The sequence below is a fragment of the Castor canadensis genome, chromosome 13, assembly GCF_047511655.1.
Source record: "Castor canadensis chromosome 13, mCasCan1.hap1v2, whole genome shotgun sequence".
Classification (NCBI taxonomy): domain Eukaryota; kingdom Metazoa; phylum Chordata; class Mammalia; order Rodentia; family Castoridae; genus Castor; species Castor canadensis.
Genome location: NC_133398.1, coordinates 35,018,218 through 35,034,242, shown reverse-complemented (window position 1 = coordinate 35,034,242; position 16,025 = coordinate 35,018,218).

Genomic DNA, 16,025 nt, shown 5'->3' with positions numbered 1-16,025 from the left:
GTGTCAGTGGAGCAAAAAACTGCTTTTTCAAAAATGTTTGGTTCTTCTTTATTACATGAAACATAGTTAAAACCAGAAAATATTAAGTTCTATATCTCTGCATACACCATTTTGGAGTAGTTTTTAGAAAGACCAACCCAACACACTGAAATTCCCACTAATATCAATGGTTCATATTTGAGAAGTACAACCCAGTAGTTCTAATCTACTGGCTATATATATATACATACACACAAAATTTTAAATGTATATGTATAAAGCTGCAGAACCTTGTAAAAAGCAGATAACATGTTGAGGTCTTCTGGCTGAATTGAAGATAAAAAAATTCAATTGATCCCACTGCTTTTGTCCTCAGGTCTCTCTTCCTCTCTATCCACTGATCTGTCCATGTGAAAAAGTCTCAAATCTCATGACACCAAAAGCACAAGCAACAAACAAACAAACAAAAATCAGATTTCATCAAAAGTAAAAATTTCTGTTCATCAAAGAGCACTATCAAGAAAGTTGACCCTTAGGATGGAAGGAAATATTTGCAAATTAGATCTGACACAGGTCTAGTATCCAGAACATATGAATAACTGTTTCAACTCAACAATAAAAAGACAAACCAATTTAAATTTAAAAATGAGTAAAGGACTTAGACATTTCTCCAAAGCATACATACAGATGTCCAATAAGCACACAAAGAAGTTCTCAGCATTAGTCATTAGGGAAATGCAAACCAAAGCACAGTGAGAAACCATCTCATACTCACTAGTATGGCTAGAATTAAAAAAACTTAAATGGAAAGTGTTGGTGAAAATGTGGAAAGATTGGAATCATTGACATTGCTGGTGGGAATGTAAAATGGGTGCAGTCACTGCGAAAAAGTCAAACACACATTTACCATATGAGTCAGCAATTCCACTCCTGGTTACCTACCCAAGCAAATTAAAAACAGGTGCTCAAACAAGAACTTGCATACAAATGTTAAGAGTGGCACTATTCATAATAACCAAAGTTGAAAACTACCCAAATATTCAACAAGTAGATGCATAAAATGGAGTATCACTCAGTCCTGAAAAATAATGGAGTACTAATACATGCTACATCATGGGTGGACTTTGAAAGCATTATGCTAAGTGAAAGAAGCCACTTGTCACTAATGAAAAATAATTAACTTGTCTAGGTGTGAAACTCTGGTGAACTAGAATGTGAAGGTCCCTCTTAAAGAGGCAGAGAGAGAGAGAGCTTGAGCCCATTGTTGCCACATGATCCAAGCTTTCAAGAAAAGTCACTCAATTTTTAATGCATATCCAATCACCTAATGATTCTGATAAAATGTCGATTCTGACTCAGTAGATCTGTGGTGGGACCTGAGAATGCACATTTCTAGAAAGCCCCCTGCAGGTTCCACAGCTCTATAGACTCCATTTTGAATAATACACACTCAAATCACAGATTCTCAAAAAGCTGAACATTGAAGCACCTGGGAAGTTTAACAACAGCGATGCTCAGGCCCACACCCAGAGGTTCTGATATCACAGGCCAGAGGGGGCTCAGAGCATCAGGTTTATGGAAACCCCAGCGAAATTGAGTGGGCAGCAAACCTTGTAGCATGCCAGCCCCTTAGGTGACCTTTATAGACTCAACACCACTCTAAGTCTCTGAGCCTTTACAGTGACTCTGGAAGTCAGGGTGACAGCCTTCCCCCGAGTACCTTCTCTTTTTTTTTTTTTTTTTTTTTGGTGTTACTGAAGTTTGAACTGAGGGCCTCATGCTTGCCAGGAAGGGATTCTTACCAGTTGAATCACTCCACCAGCCCTTTTTTGTGTTGAATATTTTTGAGGTAGGGCCCTGAGAACTATTTGCCCAAGCTGGTTTTGAACTATGATCTTCCTGAGTAGGATTACTAGCTAGTGGTGTGAGCCACTGGCACCCAGCTCAAAGTACCCTCGTAAGGGTATTCAGTCCCCAGAACTCTCTTCCTAACAAAACATTCCATCCTGAACACATCAGGACATTGGGCACAGCTCAGATGCCACACAGGCCCTGTGATTTGTAACTCTTGACAATCTCTTACTCTTCTTTTGCTTGGCAACACCCTCTTCTTTGTGGTAGAGACCTTTGTTGGTGAGTTTCGTGTAATTGGGTCTGAATTGTGAGCTGATGCTTCAAGCAAGCTAAACGAGACTCCCTCTTTAAAGGAAGAGAGCATGTCCAGATCTGTGTATCCCACAGAGTGGCAGAGGCTGTAGGGCTGGCCCAGAGCAAACAGCATGAGTCATCCTGTAGGGGCACAAAAGGAAAACAGGCAAGGAAAATAAACCAATGGATGTATTCTTACCTCTCCCCACTCAGTCTTGGGGAAAACCTGTGACGACATCCATATTTTTTTGCTTTGTACCTCTCTTGTCTCCCAGACCAACTGATCCTAGCTTAAACAGAGGGACTCAACAAAGAACAGAGAGAATTGAAAGCCCTAGCCAAAGCCTTAAAAGAGATCGGGCAGGTAAGAATGGGATCCAGGAAGAAGAATGAGAAGCTTGTCAGTGCTTCCTGACAGACTCTCCTGTCTAAGTGCATTCCTGGGGTTATTCATGCCTGAGAAGATAGAGTGGGAACACATTTGTCTTTATTATCTAATAAATGGGATGTGTGCGCTTGCTTTTTATCTTTTTCTTTTTCATCTGATTCCCTGGGGCTTTACTCCTCCATGTGGTCATTTCAAACATCACTGGCACCCATCCACAAAAGGGGGATATCTGTGGCCAGGAGCACTCCGAGGGGAGATCTTTCTGGGACAAAGGCTGCAGCAACAGAAATGAGTCCTACCCTGCTGACTTAGCTGTGCGGCTTTAATAATCCAGGAAATGCCATCACTTTTTTCCTGTGTTCAACCAGGCAAACTTAGATCTCAACCTCCTGGAACTAAAAGATCAAGAGGTTGAGGTGAAAACATCAGCGTGGAGCTTTGATCAACAAAATGTGTGCAGAGAAATTTAGACTTGAAGACTCCCAAGTATTGTCTTTCAAAAAGCAGTAGGGGTGGGGGCCAAATGATTCAGGGCCAAAGAAAAATGACTGTCTACTCTAGAAGCTGAAGTCCTTAGTGACTCACAGTCCAACGAGAGCGGCCTTCCCACTCTGCATCCTTCTCCCTCCCAAGACTCTGAGTGTGGCCTAGAGAACCTTGCTTCTCACTGCCTATTCCAGGAAACCTGTCCTGTTTTCCTCCTCGGGCTGTCTGTGTACCTCATGTCCTTGTCCCATGGGCTAGCGTCGTGGCACTTAGCACAACAGTGGAAATACCTGCCTGCCATTCTTAGTAGGTTATCGTGTCCTTGAGAGCTGGGGCTACCTGATTGACCCCAATATCTGCAGGACCTCATGTGCATGTGGCACAGAGTAGCTGCTCAGTAAATGTGTGTGAAATTAGTAAAATTTAATAAATAATACTGACTAGGTCTAGCCATATGTCTCTCCAGCACTGAAAACTCAAAGTCCAAAGCTGAATCTTGCAACCATCCCATTTCCATTTATGTACTTCCGATGATAAGAAATACTCTAGAATAGTCTACCAACTTATTTTCTGGCTTTGTCCACTAGTTATTATAATAATAACAATAATGATAGTAAACACTTATATAGTAGTTATATTATACAAAGTAGTTTTTAAGCATTTTTAAAAATTCTTTTTTTGTGGTACTGGGGTTTGAACTCAGTGCCTTGGCCTTGAGCCACTCCACCAGCCCTATGTTTGTGAAGGGTTTTTCAAGATAGGGTCTCAAGAAACTTTTTGCCTGGGCTGGCTTTGAACTGCGATCCTCCTGATTTCTGCCTCCTGAGTAGCTAGGATTACAGGCACATTTTAAGTTAATTAATTAATGCAATCCTCTTAACTACCCAATGAGTGTATTCACTAGATGAGACAACTAAAACAGAGATATTAGGTAACTTGTTCAAGATCATACAGCTAATGAGTGCAGAGCTGGGCTTGAGTAGGTGCAGGCCAGCCTAGTATTAACATTGTCACCCACTAAATTATAGGTCTCTAAATTAGAATGAGTCTTCCTCATACTCTAGTGCTTGTCCTGCCTGGGTTAGGCAGGGTGGATCAGAACCCAGGCTCTTACAAACCTCACACAGAGACTCAAAACAGAGAGGCCTGTCTCTACCTGAAGACTGGTCCTACTGGAGGGATCATTGCCCATCTTGAACTGGGCCAAAAGAGGATGAACATGGTCCAGGGTCCACCTATTGGTGAATGAACCCCAATCCACAGGCTTGTGGATTCCTGTTGTCTGATTAGTTGGGGGTTTTCCTTTCAAATTATAACACATGTGGTTACAGCTTCAAACCACAAACCACTTGTATTTTATTGCCAAGTGCTTCCTGTGATGGTTACAGTTCTGTTGAATTGGTGACCTATTTATCACCAGATGCACTTGTTTTTGCAATTTGCATAATACCTAGAAAGTGGCTGGGAAAGGTTAGTTCAAGAAGAATTAACTTAGAAGGTAACACACATGTACAGGAAAGCAATGCGAGTCAACTCCCTGTATAGCTATCCTTATCTCAACTAGCAAAAACCCTTTTTCCTTCCTATTATTGCTTATAGTCTCTCTTCAACAAAATTAGAGATAAGGGCAAAATAGTTTCTGCCTGATAGCGAGGGGTAAGGGAGGGGGTGGGGGATGGGGGAGAAATGACCCAAACATTGTATGCACATATAAATAAAATAAAAATTTTTTTAAAAAAAGAAAAAAAGTGGCTGGGTATCTCTGCCTCAGTATCTTTTCTGGACACACTGCTACCAGTCTAGTTTAGTTCTCACTTAATCTTCCCTGGACAGCCTCTAAGATGACCCCCAGCCTCAGGCTGACGCCCTCTACTCCATCCTCCACAGGCTTACAGCTTTAGCTTGCTAAAGCACCACCTTGCTAAAGCCCACCTTTGCTGGGCTCTGACATCATTTCTTTTTTTTTTTTCATTTTTCTTTTATTATTCATATGTGCATACAGGCTTGGTTCATTTCTCCCCCCTGCCCCCACCCCCTCCCTTACCACCCACTCCGCCCCCTCCCTCTCCCCCACCTCAATACCCAGCAGAAACTATTTTGCCCTTATTTCTAATTTTGTTGTAGAGAGAGTATAAGCAATAATAATAATAGGAAGGAACAAGGGTTTTTGCTGGTTGAGATAAGGATAGCTATACAGGGCATTGACTCACATTGATTTCCTGTGCGTGGGTGTTACCTTCTAGGTTAATTCTTTTTGATCTAACCTTTTCTCTAGTACCTGTTCCCCTTTTCCTATTGGCCTCAGTTGCTTTAAGGTATCTGCTTTAGTTTCTCTGCGTTAAGGGCAACAAATGCTAGCTAATTTTTTAGGTGTCTTACCTATCCTCACCCCTCCCTTATGTGCTCTTGCTTTTATCACGTGCTCAAAGTCCAATCCCCTTGTTGTGTTGCCCTTGATCTAATGTCTGCATATGAGGGAGAACATACGATTTTTGGTCTTTTGGGCCAGGCTAACCTCACTCAGAATGATGTTCTCCAATTCCATCCATTTACCAGCGAATGATAACATTTCGTTCTTCTTCATGGCTGCATAAAATTCCATTGTGTATAGATACCACATTTTCTTAATCCATTCGTCAGTGCTGGGGCATCTTGGCTGTTTCCATAACTTGGCTATTGTGAATAGTGCCGCAATAAACATGGATGTGCAGGTGCTTCTGGAGTAACAGTCTTTTGGGTATATCCCCAAGAGTGGTATTGCTGGATCAAATGGTAGATCGATGACATCATTTCTTGACTCAGTTGTACATCTAAGTTCCCACCACCTGGTTCTAGCAGCCCTTCGGGGGACTTACCTTCCAGAAATCTTCATCACGAAGCTAATATGTAGACGAATTTTCTAGACCTGTCCCACACATCTCTGCTGCTGTACTTTGCTTGCGTGGTTTTCCCTCCCACTGCTCTTTTGCTCATGACTTCAATTCTTTTCTTTCATTTGCAGAGTTACTCATTCAATAAACCTTACTATGCACCTACTCCAAGCTAGTTTCAAATACAGCAATGAATTTGTCATGATTCTCCTTTCAAGGAGCTTAAAGTCTGAATTGGACTCCTTCTGGTCATATCCATGACCACTTGTCACAGTCTTCTCTGAAAGAATTCTGTTCCCCACTCCTTGGAGCCTTTTCCTGTTATTTTAGCTGGGAATCACTTCTTCCCTCCTCTGAATCCTATCCTTGACCCTTCACCCCCATCTTCCAAGCACTGATATCTTCTGACCTTCCATCTTCCATTATAATTGTACCCGGATTTCCTCTGGCTTCTTGAGGCAGACAGAACCCTTTTGCATCCAGGGACCAGAGAAGGGGCTGGCCCAGAGTGGACACCTGCCCAGCTAATGCTATTGATGGACACTACAGCCACCACCAGCCAAGAAGGACATAATTCTGAGAGGTTACACAAAGCCCTCGTGAGAGGCAGTGCCTCCCAGATTTACTGAGATACAATCTACGTGCCACACTTAGCCATTGAAAGTGCATGATCGGTCATCTTCAATATTTTCATAGCTGGGGCCAAGTGTTGGACACATGAGCCTGGTGGGGACATTTCATATTCAAGCCATCACACAAACAGATGAGGCAAGTTAGACACTTGCCTTTAAAGTCTATTGAAATTTCCTCACTTCCCCAACTTCCCCAGATAAATTTATTGTGCTCTATTTTTCCCCTTTAAGTTATTTATTTTGTTTTTTCTTTTTTGTAATTGACAAATAAAAACTATATGTAGTCATGTTGTACAGCATGATGTTTTGGTAAATGGATATATTGCAGAATGACTGAATCAAGCTAATTGACATATGTACTATCTCATATGCCACCTTTTTTTAATGGTCAAGTTTTTGGGGGGGCGGGGTTCTTTTTTCCGGTACTGGAATTTGATATTGTAAGGTGTTTAAACTGCTTTTGCAAATGCACTGACTCCTTACTTGGGCCCATGAAGTAACTAAAAATAAGAGAAAAGCTTGGCACCTCTGTCTCCATTTTGTACCTGTTGTCTTTTGCTCTGAGCCATTCTCTCCTGCAGCCACCTTGGAATCAAGGAAGGACAGTAATGATCGCTAACATCTTTATGACAAGGGTCTGAAACTTCCCCCAAGGAACAGCAGGACAGCCCATGCCCCAAATGAAGATGATTACCTATAGTGATGAGCCTGCAGCCTACAGCAGGAATAATCATGTCTCAGGAACCAGATAGCTCCCCTCAAGTGATGACAGCAATAACAACTTCTCCAGAACCCTTAAAGAACAAGGACTGAGATAATGACCAACCGGGTCCCACTCCACCACTGGAACACACCTGTGGCTGGTCTGCTTAAGAGTGCATACCTTTTGTCCCCTGCCCTAATTCTTTGTCCATTTAAAGCTAAAGCTTGTGTCGGTACCTTGAAGATGGCTGTAAATGAGCTGAAGTGCTTACTTTGCTTCTTCCCATGGTATGTAATAAATCTCCTTTCTCTGCCCTTACTGTGTCTCTTTATTTGGCGTATGGGGACAAGTTGCCAGACCTGACATGTGGAAGAATCCCAGGAGTTGGAACCTTGGGTTAAAACTCCAATTTCAATATCAGGGCCTCATGCTTGCTAGGTAGGCACTCTACCAGTTGAGTAATTCCCAGACCCGATTTTTTAAAATGTTTTAAAGAAATGCCCCATTTTTCTTAAAACACATGCTCTCTTATTTTCTTACTTCCCCCCCCCTTTTTTTGATAAATATCTGGCAAAAATGTAGGGGGGTTTTGGGAGGTGGGGTTGTTTGTTTCTTTGCAGTGGTAGGGATTGAACCCAGAACCTTGCACAGGCTAGACAAGCACCTTACCACTTAGCTACATCTTCAGCCCTTTTTAATTTATTTTACTTTGGAGTCAGGTTCTCACTAAACTGTCCAGAATGGCCTCAAACTTGCAACCCTTCTACCTCAGCTTCCTAAGTAAACTGGGATTACAAGTGTATACCTCCACACCTAGCTATTGTTCTTATTTTTATAAGAAAAATAACAGCACACATGCAAGGAGAAATGGTACTTGCCAGCCATCCTCAGTGTTAGGGGGACAGGAAGGAAGGAAGCAGGCAACAGTGACAGGCTGCAGCAGGCCCAATGAGGTCAACACTTCACTTTGTTAGAGTAGCTAAAAATCCGGGGGTTGTGTGAAACCTTTTGGTTTCTAAATATTGACACTAATGTTAGAAAACACACACAGGCTTGAAATCCCTTCCCAATGTCACGACCGTGATCTTCTCAACTCAGCTTGCATATCCCTGTGATGTGAAACTCACCCCTAAAGAAGCAGTCTTCTTGATCTATGGACTGTTGTGACCAACAGAAATGAGCTACTCTGATTAAATTGAAATTGGTCTGTCTGTGGTTCACCTGCCTACCACCCCTGACTGGCATAGCTTCTGCATTAGTCCTCACGCTAGTCTCAAGACCACTCATTCATTCATTCATCCAGTCAGTCACTCGCTCACCCCCAGGGCACAGCCTCTGTTGGAGCTACTGAATCTATTGGATCTTCCCCAACATTGCAGGGTTTTCATGAGTAGGAAGCATGTTTTATCTCTGATCCCACCTACAGCCTGAAACAGAGGGAGGCCCAGATAAGCCCTGATCCCATAGGGGGACACTACTACCTCCCCGTTCCTGGATGAAAGCTTCCAGGGAAGAAGTTCACTTGAGGACTTTGTATGTGGCTTCTTCGGGCAGCAGCCTGGCACAGTGAGCAGTGAGCCAGGGCTTAGCTGGACTTGTAGCCTGGGCAAGTCACTGATATCCTACCTCAATATCCTCATAGGTTAAACAGGGACATTTACACCCCATCTATGGCATAATTTTTTGCATTTATAATCATTTTGAAGGGAAAAGCAATGCACAGTGTAAGGACTGTGATGAGTGGTATGGTCGCTAAAGGATAGAAGGAGCATGGAGTCCCAAAGGCTGAGTTCGAATCCAGGATCAGTCGATTTGGGTAGACTTACTTAATCTCTATAAGCCTCAATTTACTCATCTGTAAAGTGGGATAAAATTATCTATAGGTCTGTTCTTGAGGTTCTAAATTAGAAATAACAGTGCCTGTTGAATGTCCTGCAGTCAGTGCCCTGAAAGGGGCAATGGTCATGGTTACCGACTGCCAGTAGAGGGCAGCAAATTATCCTGTAAATACAATCACCTCAGGTGTCCTGGGCACAAAAGCCAGAAAGCCTTCATTCACAGGCTGCAGGAGACCCACGCAGTGTGTGGGTTTACACCACACACACACACACACACACACACACACACACACACACACACACACATTCCTATTTTTATTTTTTTACTGGAAAGTTAGAAATTGTTCCTTACATGGGATGAGGGGTCAATTATTAGCAAAAGCAGCTTGGAGTAGTGAAAAGAGCACCCCAAAGCTGTGAGTGCTCAGGACCGTGGGCTCTTGTCCTAGTCCTTGTGCTGTGTGACCTTGGACAAGTTGCAACCTAGGTCTAAACTCCTCCTTGTAAGCCCCCAGAGGATCAGGCCAGGGCATCTTTAAGGTACCTTCCAGCAGTCTGTGACAGACTGGGGACAAATAAACATCGTGAAGCATTCAGGTGGGGAGTCTGGGTGGGGGCTATTGACTAAACGACCTCTGGATGCCCTTGCTGGGGCTGGGAGCTGAGGATCTATGAGGCCAGGGAAGCCAAAACCCGCTCATTCTGGCCTTACAAAGGAGTGCGGTTAGCGTCCTTGGGTGGCGCGATGTTTTCCTGCAAGAGCACAGGAACCTTACCATCTTTTGTGCAGGTTGCTGCTGAAGCCACAGAGACCACCCAGCCTGACAAAGAAAGGAATTCTTGTCTGCAGTTGACAGCCCTCAGGTTGACGGCTTTCCATTTGCCCCCGAGGCTGTCACTTGCAGACAATGGCAGCGAGCAGGGTGGCTCTCACCTGAGCCTGGCGCTGCCGCCAGAGGAGGGGGCAGTGGGCTGGGGGTATTGTCTCTCCTCCAGGATGGGCAGGTCATGAGATGGGCCTGCCTGCAGCAGACCGGCTCCCAGGCTGGGGAGGATTCTTTTCTGTGTGATGGCAACTTGTCTGCTGATCGGGAAGCAGTAAGCACTTACTATGTCCATTACTCCTTATTTAAAAAAACTATGATGAATTACTGATACAAAAACACAGATAGAGATAAAAGGAGTATCTACACAGTGTAATTTCCATTTCTGTCAAGCTGGCAAAACTAAGCTGCAATGATAGAAATCAGATCAATGGTTGCTTCCTTCCGACAAGGGAAGGTGGACTGCAAAGGGATGTGAGGGAATTTTCTTAGGGATGGAAACATTTTATGTCCCCAATTGAGTAGTGACACGGGGGAACACATCTTTGTAAAATTCATCAAACTATGCACTGAAAATCAGTGTGTTTTACTGTATGCAAATTATAGGTTTTAAAAAGGAAATGAAATCAACTTAATCCCATTAGCCAGAGGTAAAATGGTTATTCATTTATATGTGAATTGAATCGGCAGTATACACACAGTTAAAACCCTGCAAAGTACAAAAGGGCATAAGGCATCAAGCTGGTTGGTGTCTTTCCCACCCACTCTCCAGAATTATTCCCATCAGTTCCTTCAATATTTTCCTAAAGACACATCAAGCCATCACAAGCACATAGTAGACTCTTCATGTGAAAAAAAATGACAGCTTTCTACAGACCCAGCCTGCAGCTATATTAACCTGCTTTTTTTTTGGCAGTACTGAGGTTTGAACTCAGGGTCTCACACTTGTTGGGCAGGTACTTTACTACTTGAGCCATTCCAACAGTCCTTTTTTGTGTTGGGTATTTTTTGAAATAGGGTCTTATGAACTATTTGTTCTGACTGGCTTCAATCCTCCTGATCTCTGCCTCCTGAGTAGCTAGGATTACAGGTGTGAGCCACCAGCACCTGGCTCTGCCTTCTTAATATAACATGACAACATTAATATCTTCCAATGTCATTAAAATATTTGCACAGTGTCATTTTATACAACTTTTTAACTGAATTAGAGCATAAAAACAGAAATGTACAAAATCATACAAGTAAGGCTCAAAGCATTTCTACGCTCTGACTCTATTTCCATATCTACTGCTGATATAAAATACAAGAACACTTCCAGTTCACCAAAAAATCTTTTAGGCCCTCTCTTAATTACTGTTTCCTTCCCCAATCCAAGTCAGTAGCCCAGTCCTGACTCTAATTCCTAATTGGTTTTGCCTGGTGCTTGGACTTTACTTAGCAGAATTTTACAAGCTTTATTTTTATGTCTACATCCTCTCACTCAACAATATACTAACGAGATTCATTCCTGTTTGGGTAGCAACAATTTGTTTACTCTTATTGCCATAAGAAGTGTTCCTTTGTATAAACAGAACACATTTTTTTGTTCATTCTACTGTTGACCAACATGTGGGCTCTTTGTGCGATGAATATTTTTTAGCTGTCTTTTGATGAACATATGTTCTGCAGGCTTAAGAGCACAATAGCCAGGTGATAGGGTATGCATAGGTTCAGCTTTAATAGAAAGTGTCAATTATTTCCAAAAACTGACCACACTAATTTATATTCTTAGCTGCAGTGTGCGACAGTTCCAATCACTCTCCCTCCTTCCCTGCAACAACTATCCTAACGACAACACAGCATTTCATTATTTGGATGTGCCATACCTTATTATATCAGAATACTATGGGTCAGGAATTCTCTGCTACAGACCTCTGGTGTTCTGATCAAGCCTGAGGACCCCATCTCAGAAGATAACAGTAAAATGTGAGCCTTAATGTTAATGCACTAAACAACACCCTTTAGTGGAAGATCTAATAGCCACAGTAATTCCAAAATGCTTTTTTTTTCCCCCTCTGGTGGGACTGAGATTTGAACTCAGGGCTTTGTGCTTGCAAAACAGGTGCTCTATTGCTTAAACCACTCCTTCAATCGAGTGATTTCAAAACAAGCATAAACCTAAAAACAGGGGAGTCCTGCTATAGCTAACGGCCTGAGCCCTTGCCTCACATATGTGAAGCCCTGGGTTTGATTCCCAGGCAGAACTGAAAAAAACAAGCTTGTTTCCTTTCTCTTTTGTACTGCTTCTCCTATGAGTGCATATTCTTGACTTTTGGCAATTGTTTTGAATGGCCCATTCATTTAAAATTTTTATAGAACTCCTTATGGATTAGGGATATTATCTATGACCATTTTTGTTTGTTTGTTGTTAGATTTGCTTTTTCATGGTTTTCAGGATGAATGGAAGACCTACATTTGGCAAAATAACAAAGGTTGGCTAAGTAAGGGATGGAGGAGGTAGGAGAGACTGTTTTATCCTTAGGACAGTCCTGGGAGCTTAGCCAGGAGCTGGGGCTTGTTAACTCCATTTTGCAGATGAAGAAACAGAGCCCTGATGGGCAAAAAATGATCTCACAGGGTCAGACATGTTAGAGCTACATCACAGCAGCCCCATTCGAAGTCCCCTGTTCTCCAGGGAAAGGGAGTCAAAGGTCCAAGGTGTGTACACAGACAGCCCTTGAAAGGAATGTGGGGTTTTGTGGCTTGGGTTTTTCCTTCCCTCTCTAAGCACGCTTTGCATGCCAGCAAAGGGCGTGCTTTTGTGTGTTGGGGGCAGGGGGAGCTGCAGGGTTCCATGTCATTCCTAAGCCATTTGATAAAAGAGGTCCAAGCCTGGAACCTGTGAGGAAGCTTAGGAGTGTCTCATTGGAGCCGCATTCCTGCGAGGGAATGGGTGGGAGTGAGATGCAGCCTGTGGGTGGGAACCGGGCTTGGGTGCTGTACAATGATTCACGAGATGTTTTATCGGGATCCATGCATGGATTTCAAGTTCATAACATACCCCTTTTGTTAAATAGAGATAGACACTCTGCTTCACAGCCTCGAAACTGCAAACTAAAAAGATAGAAGAGGCCTGCACATGCCTGTGACGCTGCCTAGCCCTGTAGACATCTCCTTTGTAAGGGATTAAAAAAAAAATTCTGCTCAAGGGCATCAGGCAGAGGCCACACATCACACACGCCTCTTGGAGATTCACCATGATAATTAGCGCATTTGAGGCTTCAGGAAGTCAGCAAGGGTCTGTCCAATGCTTTATCCTGGAGCTTACTTAGCATCTCTGACCTCTGTACCTTTTCTCAGGTAACATCCAAGAACTCTTAGTAATCAATTCCATGGAACTTAACTTTGGTAGTGCCACCATGGAAAATACAATTCTACTGTATACAGTTGCTAGTAACAACAGCAGAACTCTAAATCATTAATACATTCCTCCATCAATTCTAATATATGACTTTGAACAACGTTGACATTGACTTTGAGCCAAAACAGATGCAGGTTAAATTCTATTACAACAAACCCCACGAGGCTGCCCAAGTTTACATTTATGCTATGCTTTAAAATACATCAGGTATTCCTTATTGCCACTACTTTCAGCAACTGAATCCTTTTCTGATCATAGTTTTATTGTGTAAGAAGTTTATTGCAATATGCTTTTGCTATGTTGTACTTTTGGGATGTCTCAGACTTGATATCATTAGTCATATTCATAAGATATCTCATTTTCAAGTTTCAGTATTATTAATATCTTTTATGAAGTCATAGTAATTTTTATGAAAATATATAAATGGACTTTAAAATATTTCTGAATAGAATCTTTTTCTCATTGTAAGAGTAATTGATGAGTCCTGTAAAATCTTTAGAAAATACAGAGCAGCAGGAAAAAGATCTACTGTCTACTCTCAAATACAAACACTATTAACATTTCCAATTCTTTCCTTCTATGCATTTACTGTTTACATTGCTAAGAGTCCCACTTTATAAATTTATACCTTACTTTATTAACTGAACATTTTAGCAACAGTATTAAGCATTTGTTTTTATACTGGATGAAACTCTGCCTCCCAAGAGGTGTTTGTGGCTTCAAATATTTGGGGTCCAGGAGTGATTAAGATGTTCCTCAAAGAACGCAGAGACTGCAGCACTGGCTTGTATGATGCCCTGAGCACCCACAAGATAGCATCTTGTCCCCTGCAGTCCTCCTTCCCACAGCTAAGTCCACTTGGGTGTCTCACAAACTCCTCCCCCTGCCCCAGGTATTAGGACTATCCTTCATCGGTGAGTCAGACATAAATCAAAGGAATCAAAGGACCCAGGTTAGGAGGGATAGGTGATTTCAATCTTATGAAATGCAGGAAATCTAAGTAGATGGTTCATTCACCAAGTTTGATTTTTCCTTTTCCTCCCACTTGGTAATAACAGAGCAACTCCCATTATCTTACAGTGTGAACGCATGGTAAAATACAAACTCTAATGTGGCCCTGGTGAGAACCTTTACAGATGTGGTAGTTGGGACACAGGGGGCTTTGATGATTTTGCAAAGATCCCTTCCCTTCAGCTGTCAAGTGACAACTCCAGAACTCCAGCCCTGGTCTCTGGAGTCCTAAACTCTGGCCTTTCACCCTTTTGTACAGACTGCTCCCTGCTTTCAGGCAGGCACAAAATGCAGAGTAAAATGTCAAACGAAAGTACTGCTCTCGGCTGTGTGTTGCTGGGCGATATTTCAATCCAACAGAATGAAGTGGCTTATTACAAAATCCTCCTAATTCCTCAGTCAACTCCCCTGAGCCCCAGTTGTGGGTCCTGGGCTGCTGGGTTTTCATCTGCGCTGACAGGTGCTGTTCATTCAGAGGGAAAAGCACGCAGGCCGGGGAGGTGGCATGGCTTGCATAATGGCCACAGGTGTTCTGGTCTGCCTTTCGGATTCACCCCTTTCACACTTTGCCAGACGACAAAGACATGGTGACGAAGGCTGGCCTGCCCTTCTGAGGCTCTACGTGACTGGAAGGATTTACAGCACACATTTTCTTGCCTGTCTTTTCCCTGGGAAAGTACAACTCTCAAAAACTTCAATCTGGAGGGTTGTTCTGGCTTAAATCTGGGTAAAGAAAGGTTAAAAAAATTAAAAGAGCCTCTGACCAAGGCTTGTGTGAGATTAGGGTTAGAATTTGTTAGAAATAGCTATAGATTAGTAGGAAAGGAATAAATTCTATTTGCTTCTTTAAAAACAAATCTCATCTTGAAAGGCATGCTCTTTGTCATTTGACATCATTACAAATGAACAAATTCCCAAGCCAGACTAAGAGGACACCACACCCAATGGTTCTATCTTCTCTTCTAAGCCATCAGATTTTCCTGAAAGACTGCACGGGAGATGTGTCATGTCCCAGTCTGGATCTCAGTTTCCTCAGCTAAAAGACAAGAGATTTTGAACACACAACCATTTCTAGCATAGTTTTTATTACTGGGATCTCAGTGCAGTGCATCGACCACGTGTCTTACCCCAGGCTCACAGTGTGCAATGCGCACATTCCCATCTGCAAAGAGCTCACTGCTCACTAGGGGAGGCTTACGCTACACATCCATGCCCTGCATGTGGTGCAGGAGCCACTAGAGAGTCTGTCCACTTGAGAAAACATCACAGAGAAAATGGCATTTCTTGGCCTTGAAGAACAGAAAGATGTCAACACATGGAGACAAGGAGGCAGGGGGTGCTAGGCAGGGAAGCAGGTGACTGATCTGTGGGCAAAGAGCCCTCCCATCTTTTGCACTGATGTCACTACTGCTCACGTGGCTTGGAGGTGGGGGGAGAAGGCTTCTCAGCTCAGGTCTTTCTCAGCGGCATGGGTTAGGAAGTCTTTTGCTGCCAAGCCGAAGGCAGAAGGTGCAGTCTTTCGCACCACGCTCATTTCTGACTGCCACTTGGATTATCTGTTCTAAGTGTTGTTGGAAACCAAGGTGACATAGCACAAATGAGTCAACTTTGTGAAGCCCTAAAGAGAGTGTAGTAAGCTGGGTGCCAGTGGCTCACACCCGAAATCTTAACTACTGAGGAGGCAGAGATCAGGAGGATCGTGGTTCAAAGCCAGCCCTGGGCAAATAGTTCATGAGACCCTATCTC